The following is a 15,155-nucleotide window of genomic DNA, read 5'->3' on the forward strand; positions in this document are numbered from 1 at the left end:
GTACAGCCAACGGGATTTCCAGTGCATCGTGCCAATAGGAATAAACATCTCTCCAGTAAAAATAATGGCGGGGGGTGTATATTTCATGATTAACAACTCATGGCGTAATTGTAACAACATACAGGAACTCCAGTCCTTTTGTTCACCTGACCTAGAATTCCTCACAATCAAATGCCGACCGTATTATCGCCCAAGAGAACTCTCCTCGGTTGTCACAGACGTGCATATCCCCCACAAGCGGATGCCAAGATGGCCGTCAACGAACTTCACTGGACTTTATGCAAACTGGAAACCATATATCCTGAGGCTGCATTTATTGTAGCTGGGGATTTTAACAAAGCTAATTTGAGAACAAGGCTACCTAAATGCCATCAGCATATCGATTGCAGTATACAAGCAAGTACTATGATTGACCATTGCTACTCTAACTTCCGCAATGCATACGAGGCCCTCCCCCGCCCTCCTTTTGGCAAATCTAACCATGACTCCATCTTGTTGCTTCCCTCCTATAGGCAGAAACTAAAACAGGAAGTGCCCTGTGTTTTATAAGGAAGTGTATAGGAGATGTTGAACCCACTGTGACTATTAAAACCTTCCCTAACCAGAAACCGTGGATTGATGGCAGCATTCGCGCAAAACTGAAAGCACGTACCACTGCATTTAATCTTGGCAAGGCAACCGGGAATATAGCCGAATACAAACAGTGTATTTATTCCCACCATAAGGCAATCAAACAAGCAAAGTGTCAGTATAGAGACAAAGTGGAGTCGCAATTCAACGGCTCAAACACGAGACGTATGTGGCAGGGTCTACAGATAATCACGGATGACAAAAAGAAAACCAGCCCCATTGCGGACATCGTCTTGCTTCCAGACAAATTAAACAACTTCTTTGTGCGCTTTGAGGACAATACAGTGCCCCTGACACGGCCCACTACCAAAGACTGTGGGCTCTCCTTCTCCATGGCCGACGTGAGTAAAACGTTTAAAAGTGTTAATTCTCGCAAGGCTGCCGGCCCAGACGGCATCCCTAGCCGCGTCCTCAGAGCATGCGCAGACCAGCTGGCTGGTGTGTTCACGGACATATTCAATCAATCCCTATCCCAGTCTGCTGTCCCCACATGCTTCAAGAAGGCCACCATTGTTCCTGTTCCCAAGTAAGCTAAGGTAACTGAGCTAAACGACTATCACCCCGTAGCACTCACTTCTGTCATCATGAAGTACTTTGAGAGATTAGTCAAGGATCATATAACCTCCACCCTACCTGTCACCCTAGACCCACTTCAATATGCTTACCGCCCCAATAGGTCCACAGCCGATGCAATTGCCATCACACTGCGCACTGCCCTATCCCATCTGGACAAGAGAAATACCTATGTAAGAATGCTGTTCATTGACTACAGCTCAGCATTCAACACCATAGTACCCACCAAACCCATCACAAACTTGAGTCCCTAGGTCTTGACCCTGCCCTGTGCAACTGGGTCCTGGACTTCCTGACAATCTGCCCCCAGGTGGTGAAGGTAGGAAACAACATCTCCACTCCACTGATCCTCAACACTGCGTTCTCAGCCCCCTCCTGTACTCCCTGTTCACCCACGACTGCGTGGCCATGCATGCCTCCAACCCAATCATCAAGGTTGCAGACAACACAACAGTGGTAGGCTTGATTATTGACAACAATGAGACAACCTACAGGGAGGAGGTGAGGGCCCTCGGAGTGTGGTGTCAGGAAAATATCCTCTCACTCAATGTCAGCAAAACAAAAGAGATGATCGTGGACTTCAGGAAACAGCAAAGGAAGCACCCCCCTACCCACATTGACGGGACAGCAGTGGAGAAGGTGGAAAGTGTTTTTAAGTTCCTCAGTGTACATATCCCCGACAAACTGAAATGGTCCACATACACAGACCGTGTGGTGAAGAAGGCGCAACAGCACCTCTTCAACCTCAGGATGTTGAAAAAATGTGGCTTGTCACCGAAAACACTCACAAACTTTTACAGGTGCACAATCGAGAGCAGCCTGCTGGTACAGCAACGGCACTGCACACAACCGTAAGTCTCTCCAGACGGTGCGGTCTACACAACGCATCACCGGGGGCAAACTACCTGCCCTCCAGGACACTTACAACACTCGATGTCACAGGAAGGCAAAAAGATCATCCAGGACAATAACCACCCGAGCCACTGCCTGTTCACCCCGCTACCATCCAGAAGGCAAGGTCAGTACAGGTGCATCAAAGCTGGGACAGAGAGATTGAAAAACAGCTTCTATCTCAAGGCCATCAGATTGTTAAACAGCCACCACTAGTACAGAGAGGCGGCTGCCTACCTACAGACTTTATCATTGGCCACTTTAATAAATGGAACACTAGTCACTTTAATAATGTCACTTTAAGAATATTTACATATCTCGCATTACTTATCTCATAGTGTAGGATACAGTATACACATACTATTCTATACTATCGATTGCATCTTAGCCGCTCTGTCACTGCTCAGCCATATATTGTATATTTATATATTTTTATCCCATCACTAGAATATATTACCTGTAAGATACTGCTGCACTGTCACATCTAGAAGCATAAGCATTTCGCACCACTCGCAATAACATCTGGTAACCATGTGTATGTGACCAATTAATTTGATTTGAGACTGACCAGGTGAAAGCTATGATCCCATATTGATGTCACCTGTTATATTCACTTCAATCAGTGTAGATGAAGAGGAGAAGACAGATTAAAGAAGGATTTTTAAGCCTTGAGACAATTAGACCTGGAGTGTGTATATGTATGGCTTTGAGTGAATTGCCAAGACAAAAGATTTAAGTGCCTTTGAATGGGGTATGGTAGTAGGTGCCAGGCGCATTTTTAAATTCATAAAAAATTCTACAATGTGATTTTCTGGATTTTTTTCTCATTTTGTCTGTCATAGTTGAAGTGTACCTATGATGAAAATTACAGGCCTCTCTCATCTTTTTAAGTGGGAGAACTTGCACAATTGGTGGCTGACTAAATACCTTTTTCCCCCCACTGTAGATACTTTTATACCTGTTTCCTCCAGCATCGTCACAAGGTCCTTTGCTGTTGTTCTGGGATTGATTTGCACTTTTCGCACCAAAGTATGTTAATCTCTAGGAGACCGAACGCATCTCCTTCCTGAGCGGTATGACGGGTGCGTGGTCCCATGGTGTTTATACTTGCGTACTATTGTTTGTACAGATGAGCGTGGTACCTTCAGGCGTTTATAAATTGCTCCCAAGGAAGAAGCAGACTTGTGGAGGTCTACAATTTGTTTTCTGAGGTCTTGGCTGATTTATTTTGATTGTCCCAGGATGTTAAGCAAAGAGGCACTGAGTTTGAAGGTAAGCCTTGAAATACATCCACAGGTACACCTCCAATTGACTCAAATGATGTCAATTAGCCTATCAGAAGCTTATAATTACATACATTTCAGGAATTTTTCAAGGCACAGTCAATTTAGTGCATGTAAACTTCTGACCCACTGGAATTGTGATACAGTGAATTATAAGTGAAATAATCTGTCTGTAAACAATTGTTGGAAAAATTACTTGTGTCATGTACAAAGTAGATGTCCTAACCCACTTTTATTTTTATTTAAATTTTCACAACTATTCATTTCCACAAGAAATTTGTGGAGTGGTTGAAAAACGAGTTTTAATGACTCGAACCTAAGTGTATGTAAGCTTCCGACTTCAACTGTACATACACATGTAAATAGTACCACATGCACTCAAACGTATATACAGTTGGCCTTGCTGTTTTGATTTTTGTTGTCCTTGATATCTTGTTTTTGCATTGTTTTTATCTCTTGTTCACTTTGTTGGTTGTTGGTGCATTGGAGTGGTGGTGGCTTGTTGGAGGTGGGGAATGGAGGGAGAGTTTTTTTGGGGTGGTCTCGGATGGTTGAGGGGCAGCTCTCGGGGAACTATAGGGGGATCTTGGATGGTCGGTGGCCTGGCGGTTGGGAGCTTGGGCTGGTGGCTGATAGGTAGCTGGTTTGGGTCCCCGTTTTGACTTGGTGAGAGATCTTGACCCTGGGTGCAGCTCAATATTAGGAAGTTGTTCCTAATGTTTTGTACACTCAGTGTAAGCTTTGTGATTACTTTAAATTGAATCAAACAGGCATGCTTTTGAGCTTCTTCTATTAGATATGATAAAAAACAATTCTTAAGGGTAAAGCTAAAATGTTTTTTTCCATTCGTGATCCAGATTTACTCTTGTCATTAGTGCATCAGTGTGACCTGAAGTTCCATTGGCATTAACGTGACATTTATATGCCTTAACGCTGTGTGTGTGTGTGGTTGATTGATTGAATAAAGGCAGCTAGCTACACAGACAGTGGTTGTCATCTGATTTTACCAATATGGAAAAGTATCTATGAAGGAAATTGCTGTCCCTCTGTGTGTTTGTTTGTGTCCTCAGTGGCCGACCCCGGGGACAGATTGTTTAAGGTCAATACAGTGTAATCCACCTGACAGAGACAATAACCATCACCATGGGACAGTATCAATAGGACCATGTCTGCTTGACTTACTATGGGGATCCTAGTCTCACAGAGCTGGTGAACACATGATTGGTATTAATTGTGGTTTAATATAGTAGAATGAAACCAATACAGGGGACATTTTTGTAGTGTCTTACCAAATAAGTTACCCAAGAGATTCAAGATCCAAACACGGCATTTATTTTGTCAAGTTTGGGGATAAAACTTTCTTTAGTCAGGAGCAGTGGAGGCTGCCGAGGGGAGTACTCCTCATAATGGCTAGAAAGGAGCAAATGGATTGGCATCAAACACATGGAAACTATGTGTATGTATTTTAACCATTCCACTCCAGCCATTACCACGAGGCTGTCCTCCTCAATTAACGTGCCACCAACCTCCTGTGGTCAGGAGCCATATTACCCACCATCCTAGTCCTGTCTTGCCTCTAAAGTTAAGCAGGGTTGGGTTGGTCGAGCCTTGCGAGACCAGATGATGCGAGAGTGATGTTGGAGGGCCAGTAGGGGGCACTATTCCCTCTAGTCTAAGGACACTCCATTGCCCTTGAATGTTTTCAGTGTTCTTCTGTAGCTAAAATCAAAATAAGGAGCTGAAAACTCCACAGCGTACGTGTTTGTTTCTTGGCACATGTGGAGGTGCACTCTCAGCATCAGAAGGGATTTTAGAAGCCAGCAGATACACTTCTCACTTTACTGTTCCAACAAACAAAGGAACACTAGGCACACTCCCTCAGACAGAAACAACACCTATAGAGAGATGCAGAATGTAGGAAAAACCTCTTTAGACAGAATGGGGTAAAAGGGAACAACGGTGAGAATGAAAAGAAGGTGGGAGGAAAAGAGATGGCAGAAGCCTGAGCTGAACCTCTGTGTTTGTATTGATTATCCATACAAAGTACAGGTGTGTGTGTGTCTCTGTATGTGTGTGTGTGTGTTGTAGCCATACAGGAACACGTGCACTGCTGTGTGCTGGCTTAGACAGTGCTTTCCTGCAGCCTTCTGCCGCTGTCTCATATTCTGGCACAGCAAGGGGCTAACCAGAGAGTGGCTACTGGGCGGGAGACTGGCCTCTCTGGGGGCTCTCTTAGCACTCTCCACGAGAGGGACGTGAGAGGCCCTCATCGTGGAATAATTGCAGCCAGGGAAATTGTGTTCCTTTTCATGTCCAGTGTGTGACAGCTCATATCTCACAGCACTCAGTTGAGCTTGTTATAGACGCCCCCTGCTACTGTCACAGCCACGGTGCCTGGCTTGTCTCTCGTCTCCCTGGCTGTGAACCTGCTCTCTCTGGTCTGCATTGCTTTTAACTTGCTTGGGTTTATCTGTGCAGTTAGCCTACTACGCTCTTTGAAACTAGAAAGGACGACCTTCGTTAGATAATTTCGTGCCCTGATGTCTTCACAATTAAATTATACATTTTCCATCGGCATGGCCATAATGAATATAATCTATGAACAATCTCACTCTGTCTCCTCTCTTCTTACCCTCGGCCCTCTCATTCTACCCTCTCTCTCCCTGCCATAACCTGGAGTAATTTATCCTCGGGTGTACTGTTGTGAGTGATAGCTTTATCATAGGAATTTTCATACGGCTGTTAGTTTTGAGGCATTTGAAAGAGAGAAGGCTGCACTGGTCCAGGATGTCAAAGAAAGAACAAGTAATTGTCAATTAACAATGGTAGGGAACGGTTTTCATACATGCGATTACACTGTAGCTGAACACTGTGTTCACCTTTAGACAGACCTCACTCGTTGAGTGTCCTGTGTTGTTCTCCACGTGTGTACCAGTCCATGTGAGCATGTGTCTGCTGAACCTCGGTGAGGAATGAATGATATCCATTTTATGTGTTTGTAAATACACAGTAATGACTGATGACTATTCATTTGGGTTGTCTACATATTATTATGATAGTCTCAATGAACACTATCCAGCACATTAAAGGAACTTGACAAGAAAAATGTGTATTTTCTTGGTATTTCATTACTTTAACAGAAGGTTTCCTAAAAGTTTGAACATTCTCCTGTTTAATTTAGATTTTGGTCATGTTCTAGGAACATTCTCCTGTTTTAATTTAGATTTTGGTCATGTTCTAGGAACATTCTCCTGTTTTAATTTAGATTTTGGTCATGTTCTAGGAACATTCTCCTGTTTTCATTTAGATTTTGGTCATGTTCTAGGAACATTCTCCTGTTTTAATTTTGGTCATGTTCTAGGAACATTCTCCAACTGGTTTGACATTGGGAATGTTCTCGTAGTTCAGAGTATTTTAAACAACGTTCTTCTGTGGGAATTTCAGTACTTCTGTGTTCTACAGGTTACTTCATGGTTCTATTTGAAGTCATGTTCTCAAAACATTAAGGAAACTTTTTATGAAAACATTTAGAAACTTTTAAAGAACATTCTAAGAATGTTATTTAAAAACATATACATTCCATTCTCAGGGTCAACAAAAGGGAGGGATGAATCTGAGAGAGACAACAAACAAGCTGTTGCAAGTCACCCACTCTCTGATACACTCCACTTCCATGATATGTGCACTCAGAGAGCACATGTGGACTCGCTCACCTGGTGGCTTTTTTTGAGTCGTTACAATAGGCCTACGTTTGAACCACAGCTGGTCACTTTTTCTGAGGAATTAATGGGAAACATATCGAGGAGGTTTTATGACTTCATGAGCCTTTGTGGGGTCCTCACAACAAGCATTTTAAAGAGTGGTGAATTTTGAAAATTGCAGAGACTGTATTTAACGATTTATGCTGGAATAAGCCAGATACAATAGGCAATAATTGGTGGTGGTGTTGGTTTTTGATGCCAGGCCATTAGTACAATTATTTTAGTAAACATACAGCATTTTGAAACGCGCGTACACACGCACACCTCTGTCCTCCGCCACTGTTCATACAGTAACTTTCACCAGCTGGTATATTTAGGAGCCTTTTCTTCTCTGCCTGAGATTCTCTTTTAGGATATCAGAAGGTTGTTGTCTTTGTCTGTACTAATTACTAACTTTCTTCTCTTCAGAAATTGTCATTGTAAACTGCATTCAAAGAAAAATATGCCCTCTTGACATTGGAGGCAATTCACAAAAGAACAGAATTAATCTCCAGCGTGATCCAAAACATGGATCCCCAAAAGTTTTGTGATTGAACAAACTAGAAAGTTTCAAAGTTACCGTATATTTGATTTGGCAGGAGTTGGTAATGGCAACCTACTCATTGGGTTCCGGCAGATTGATCACCACCACCCTGACTAAACCATGTTGGTGAACCTGATCCAACAGATTGTTTGCTGTCCAGGCCAGACGACTCTAAGGGGAAAGTGTAGGGAACACTCAGGGGGACCCGTTGATGTGGTGGCGGCCTGGACGTTAATCCAATAAGAGCGCTGGGAATGAGACTGCTGTTGACCCGCTGTGTTGTGTTTGATCAAGGATTTAGTATTATGAGCTCCCTATGAGGTTTCATGCCCATCTGACTCTGCATCAATCTCATTGTGTCTATTGGTAGTTGTGCAAATAGGTCAAATACGACTCAATGGGCCAGTTTCCTGGACACAGATTAAGCTTAGTCCTGGACTAAAAAACTATTTCAATGGTCGAGCAAATTGAGCATGTTTTTTGGTCCAGGACTAGGCTTAATCTGTGTTCAGGGAACTGGCCCATTGAGTCGTTACAATAGGCCTACGTTTGAACCACAGCTGGTCACTTTTTCTGAGGAATTAATGGGAAACATATCGAGGAGGTTTTATGACTTCATGAGCCTTTGTGGGGTCCTCACAACAGCACTTTTGGTTGTATCGCTCAGCATATGTTTTGTTATGATGAGAGAGACAGGCAGTTACAACTGAATCAAGGTTTGCACCACTCCTCAAACTCTTTAAAAGAACCCCAGAGAAAAGACGGATGGCCTCTCTTGTTATCTTGTTTCCTTTTTGCCCACACTCAAATAATTATATTCGTTTTCGTCTGTGTTCTTATCATTCGGCATCTCTCTCCATCTTGCTGTCTCTGCTCAGCTATTTGTTCCATGTCCTCCTCCTAATTGGCCAGTGTGAAGGAGAGCAGATAGGCACAGAGCTAGCTACAGGACATGCTATAATAGCATGTACTGAGTCTCACAGTGGCTCTAACTGACAGGTCTAATTCATCCACCCACTCCTTGCCCTGTGATGTCAAGTAAGTGAGCCACTCCAGCTGGAGTTAATCACAGAGCCCTCCGGGGCTCTCCTCGCTCACCTGGTGGCTTTTTGACTGCCTGAATGGTGCTCTTTATTGGAGCTAGTTGAGTCATGATACATGGTTAATAAACGTGTATCCTGCTAATAAGGAAGTGTCATCGCTCACATCATGAGAGCTGAGACCATAGGGCCTCGTTCTCTGGTAAGTTTTAGTCACTCGCCCTTTGTAGCTCAGTTGGAACAACATGGTGCTTGCAATGCCAGGATAGTGGGTTTGATTCCTGGGACCACCCATACATAAAATGTATGAATGCATGACTAAGTCGCTTTGGATAAAGCATCTGCTAAATGGCATATGTTATTATAAGGTCTCGTACTTCTCTCTCACAAACACTGAAGGAAGTGGTGACTCCCGGCAAATCTCTCCATGATCTGTAGCACAATTGCAAAGGATCAGAGAGAAGTGAACACACCCTCCCGCTCTCTTTGTTTTTGTGATTTCACTGATTATAAGTGTCGGAGTCAGCGCATGTACACCCCAACCTCAGTTCACCGGAGAACTCTTGATGAGATAAGTCACAAGTGTCAGTTATTTAATTACTTTAAACCTTACCCTTACAGCTCAACTTTGATACAGCAAAATCCACATGAAGATTGTTGCGATTGGAGTTTGCAAGACAATTGTTAGGCCTTTACATGTTTATGTGGAATATGTGAAGCGGTTCTGTTCCCACTGCACTGAAAGATGCATGCCCACAGATCCCAGACTATATCAACTTCAGAGGTAGTTACAGTTCATGATAAGATCTTGTCCAATCACAGGAGCCCTCTCAGTCAAAACAGAGCCGGGCATGGTGGCTGCCATAGTGATCTAGACAAAAACAACCTGTCCGTTGTTTCTATAGTGACAATGACATTGGCCTGCTGATGCCAATAATGCTGGAGAATCACAGAGCGATAATGAAGCTGTGTCTAATGTGGCAGAGATGTTTTGTGTCCACAGTGCTCTGTCATTGTCAGCTAGGTCTGCTATGATAACTGCCTTTCTCCCTGGTAGCCTAATAAGTTGGGTGGATGCAAAGCAAAGCCACATCATTTGTTTTGGAAGAACAGGACAGTGGGGTGGCTTGAGGTGTGTTTGGTTCAAATATTTATATGGAGATGATATGGTATGGATTGATTCTCCATAGTCTAGTGCTCACCCCTCACAAACACATTGCTGGAGGATACATGAATTATCCAGCTCTGGCTTTTCATCCCTTTCATCATTTACTCATTTCAAAAACAAGCCTTAGATGAAGGGGGAATAAGAGATTTAAAATAGTGGTTCAGGGGTTAGTCCAGGGGTGTAAAAAATACTTGAAAGTACTACTTTTTTTTTGGGGGGGGGGGATCAGTACTTTACTTTACTATTTATAACTTTTACTTCAATACATTCCTAAAGAAAAGAATGTACGTTGTACTCCATACATTTTCCTTCACACACAAAAGTACTTGTTACATTTTGAATGCTTAGCAGGACAGGAAAATGATCCAATTCACACACTTATCAAGAAAGCCTCCCTGGTCATCCCTACTGCCTCTGATCGGGCAGACTCAATCAACACAAATGCTTCATTTGTAAATTATGAGTGTGCCCCTGGCTATCTAATAAAAAAAACACATTCTGCCATCTGGTTTGCTGAATATTTCAGAATTTTTACTTGAGTCATAAGGTATCTTCACTTCTACTCAAGTATGACAATTGGGTACTTTTTCCACCACTGGTGACGTCAGACCTCTTATGTTAAACTTGTATTACCTGCTTGACTGTTGTATCTGCGATAAACAGTAATTGTATCAGGTGTATAAAAGGTGTGTGTTTATGCCTGTCTGTGTGCATAAGTGCACATGAATGAGCCTTTGAGTGTTTCAATAACTCAGAAGTTAGAGGAACAATACATCTTTGCCACTAACACGCCATGATTATAGGACATAGAATGATGTTGTATTTGTGTTAATTACAAACACAGTTGTCATTTATCACACCAACAAACTGCTCTCCCTCTCCCCACATTCGGACACTGTGGATATAATCAGCACATATGGAGTCCTCTGATTACAGTCATCATATTCCAGTCTAGATTTGTCCAAGTTTCAATATGTTAGCCTAAAAGATGAACACATTTTATCTTGAATTTCAGCATATTTAGAGCCACGGGTACACAGGATTTCAGTTCAATCCCAGTGAAAGAGCCTATAAGCCTATAAATCCTGTGTCTAATTGTGAAAGGTTCCTAATGACAGAGTATTACTTTGCCATTTAGAGATTGTTGAGACCCTGGCTGGCCTGAGGCACAGACAGCGTTTCTAGGGCAGGACCCCAGATTGTTTTCAGTTCACAACAACAGACAGCGTTTCTAGGGCAGGACCCCAGATTGTTTTCAGTTCACAACAACAGACAGCGTTTCTAGGGCAGGACCCCAGATTGTTTTCAGTTCACAACAACAACACCAATGTCTGTCTCAGGCAGGGGTTGAAACAATTATTTTCAAATCGTTTAATTCTGAACAGAACCATTCTTTTTTTGGTTCAGTTCCACTGTTCCCGACCAGAGAAATTAAGTTCTGAACTGGTTCGAACCCCAAAAAAGTGCCAGTTTATATCGTTCCTTTTTAAACCTCTGAAATATAGCCCACCTTTTTAAAAAACATTTAGCTCAACATTAAATTACTTCACCAATCAGTGCAGATATAGCAGGTTGCTGTGGAGCAGGTAATAGATTTAATCTTTATCGGAAAGTCTTTAAGAACATTGTATTATGTAGTGAAAGCATGGTTTAATCATAATGAAGGAGAAACACACACACTGTGCTGCCAGTCGCAAGATGCACCTGAAATTTCGAAGGTGAGGAGAGGGCGAGAGAGGATGAAGGAAGCTTGCCTTGAAGCACTGGGCATCTTGTTATGACATGCATTATGTGAATTAGGCTCACAGAATTATACCTACGGAGGAGCGGCATCCATGGAGGAACTTTCAAAGTCTTTGAACTTCCGAGTTTGTATAATGTTGGACCAGAGTAAACTTTAGCTAGCTAACTAGCTAACAAGCTTGTGTGTGCAGAGCAGCAGTAGAATTAAAAACACGTTTGATCTTTTTGTAGTTAATAAATACAATGTGAAAAGTGATAACTATAGTATCCTTAACTAGCCATGAAAAATGCATTCCACTCTTCTCTAATTAAACATCTCTCCCTAATTTCTGAATCACGCTTGTAACGTCGCAAATAGGCTACAGTGACCTATGCTTCAGAGGGGCAGGTAGCCTACACACACACACGCAGCGACATTGTTGATGTCGCTGACATTATTGCTGTAATAGATGTTTTTATTCTGATACCTGTTATTGTTGTACTTTACTCCTTATTTTATTCTATTGAATGAACGGTTGTTGGGCTTTGCATAGACGCTTTGTTGCGATTTTTGTTGGACTGGAAAAAAATGCCTGGAATGTAAAGTAATGTTATTAACCGGTTCCTATGCTTTTAAAATAATGGTTCAGTTTTGGAACAGTATAGGTCACTTTCGTTTTCGTTTTGGTTTTGTGTTCTGTTCCTCAAATAATTGTATTATTTTCTGTTTTTTGAACCAGTTCCAACCCTTTGTCTCAAGACAGTCTCAAATAACTTGGACATCCCCTGAAGTTGTTCTTAGTCCGAGGTATAGAACTATTAGATATGTGTGTGTTCGTGTGTCTCTTTCTGTCCATGCAAGTGTGTACATGAAGTACAGAACTTTTAGGTGTTTGTGTCTCTCTGTGTCCATGTCAGTTTGTGTAGGAAGTATACTGTACTTCCAATAAGTACATGGTTCTACAACTATGAGTCATAACAGTCTGAGGCCCCAACTCATGTTTATTTATCATAATCATGGCTACTGAACAAAGAGCTTTTCGGAGACGTCTTTTAAGTGAACAGAAAATACTTTAAATTCCCATTACTAGTAAAGGTCTTTGTATCACAACATAAAAACTGGGTGGGCAATATTTTTTGCTCGAGGGCCAAAACCGGGAATTCAAAATTCAACGTAGGGCGGCATAGATTTGCGGGCCAGAAAAAGAGCAGTTATTTTAAAATATGTAGGGCCATTATCATTTCTACATATTTTCTATCTGGTTTTAGACATTCAAGTTAGGGATGCACTGATGTGGAAATTCTGGGCCAATACCTGTGGCTCTAAAAGTGCGAGAAAACATCAGGGAAGATTGTCAGGTAATAATTATGTGTAGAAAAAAATATATGCAGTGTTTTAAATAGAAGGGATGGTGATAAAACTGCGATGTGTCCTGCGTGGCCTGTGAGCGTCATAGAGAGAGCGCTAATAGTCCCAACTGTTCGAAAACTAGAGCCAATTTCAGAGGAAGAAAACCGATCAGAGGTTACCCACGAGCTGAGGAAGGTCTTGAGCGGAGGAGGAAGGCAAGATAACAAAATTATGTATTATTAAACAAAATTATGCCAATTTAACGAGGCCCCTGAGGATGTGAGGGCTCAGGCAATTGTCAAGTTGCCTAATTGTAAGAATGCATTGCACACACATTAGCTGTGAATGATTGACAGGCCGTCACACGGTACAGACTGGTTTCCCAGTGCGGCACTGACAGGCCCTGGAACAGAACAGCTAATAACAGCTTTCTGATAAATGTGTGGCGCTTTGGAACACATACAATTCTGCTGATATCCATTCCCTTGGCAGGCCATATTATATTTCATCACCTGTTCATACCTTACAGTATGGCTATATTCAGTGAGAAACTATGTCAACCAGCTCTCATAACGATACAGAGACCGGTCTGACAGGCTCCTACAGTGCCTTGCAAAAGTATTCACCCCCCTTGGCATTTTTCCGATTTTGGCGCTTACAACCTGGAATTAAAATGGATTTGGGGGGGGGGGGGTTGTAATCATTTGATTTACACAACATGCCTACCACTTTGAAGATGCTAAATATTTTGTATTGTGAAACAAATAAGACAAAAAAACTAAACTTGAGCTTACATAACTATTCACCCTGCCAAAGTCAATACTTCATAGAGACACCTTTTACAGCCATTACAGTTGCAAGTCTCTTGGGGTATGTCTCTAAAAGTTTGGCACACCTAGCCACTTGGAGTTTTGCCCATTCTTCAAGGAAAAACTGCTCGAGCTCCTTCAAATCGGATGGGTTCCACTGGTGTACAGCAATCTATAAGTCATAGCACAGATTCTCAATTCGATTGAGGTCTGGGCTTTTACTAGGCCATTCCAAGACATTTAAATGTTTTCCCTTAAACCACTCAAGTGTTGCTTTAGCAGTATGCTTAGGTTCATTGTCCTGCTGGAAGTTGAACCTCCATCCCAGTCTCAAATCTGGAAGACTGAAACAGGTTTCCCTCAAGAATTTCCCTGTATTTAGCGCCATCCATCATTCCTTCAATTCTGACCAGTTTCCCAGTCCCTGCCGATGAAAAACATCCCCACAGAATGATGCTTCCACCACCATGCTTCACAGTGGGGATGGTGACGAGGGGTGTTGGGTTTGCCCCATACATAGTGATTTCCTTGATGGCCATAAAGCTCCATTTTAGTCCCATCTGACCAGAGTACCTTCTTCCATATGTTTGGGGAGTCTCTCACACGCCTTTTGGTGAACACCAAACTTGTATGCTTACCTCTTTCTAAGCAATGGATATTTTCTCTCGCCACTCTTCCGCAAATCCCAGCTCTGTGGAGTGAACTGCTTAAAGTGGTCCTATGGACAGATACTTCAATCTCCGCTGTGGAGCTTTGCAGCTCCTTCAGGGTTATCTTTGGTCTCTTTGTTGCCTCTCTGATTAATGCCCTCCTTGCCTGGTCTGTGAGTTTTGGTGGGTGGCCCTCTCTTGGCAGGTTTGTTGTGGTGCCATATTCTTTCCATTTTTCAATAATGGATTTAATGGTGCTCTGTGGGATGTTCAAAGTTTCATTTTTTTTGTAACCCAACCCTGATCTGTACTGCTCCACAACTTTGTCCCTGACCTGTTTGGAGAGCTCCTTGGTCTTCATGGTGCCGCTTGCTTGGTGGTGCCCCTTGCTTAATGGTGTTACAGACTCAGGGGCCTTCAGAACAGGTGTATATATACTGAGATCATGTGACAGATCATGTGACACTTAGATTGCAGGCAGGTGGACTTTGTTTAACTAATTGTGTGACTTCTGAAGGTAATTGGTTGCACCAGATCTTATTTAGGGGCTTCAAAGCAAAGGGGTGAATACATATGCACACACCACTTTTCCCTTATTTTTAGTTTATTTTTAAACAAGTAATTATTTAATTTTCACTTCATCATTTTGGACTATTTTATGCATGTCCATTACATAAAATCCAAATAAAAATCAATTAAAAAACAGTTTGTAATGCAACAAAATAGGAAAAATGCCAAGAGGGATGAATATTTT

This window comes from Oncorhynchus kisutch, linkage group LG1 (assembly GCF_002021735.2).
Source record: "Oncorhynchus kisutch isolate 150728-3 linkage group LG1, Okis_V2, whole genome shotgun sequence".
In the NCBI taxonomy this organism is placed as follows: Eukaryota; Metazoa; Chordata; class Actinopteri; order Salmoniformes; family Salmonidae; genus Oncorhynchus; species Oncorhynchus kisutch.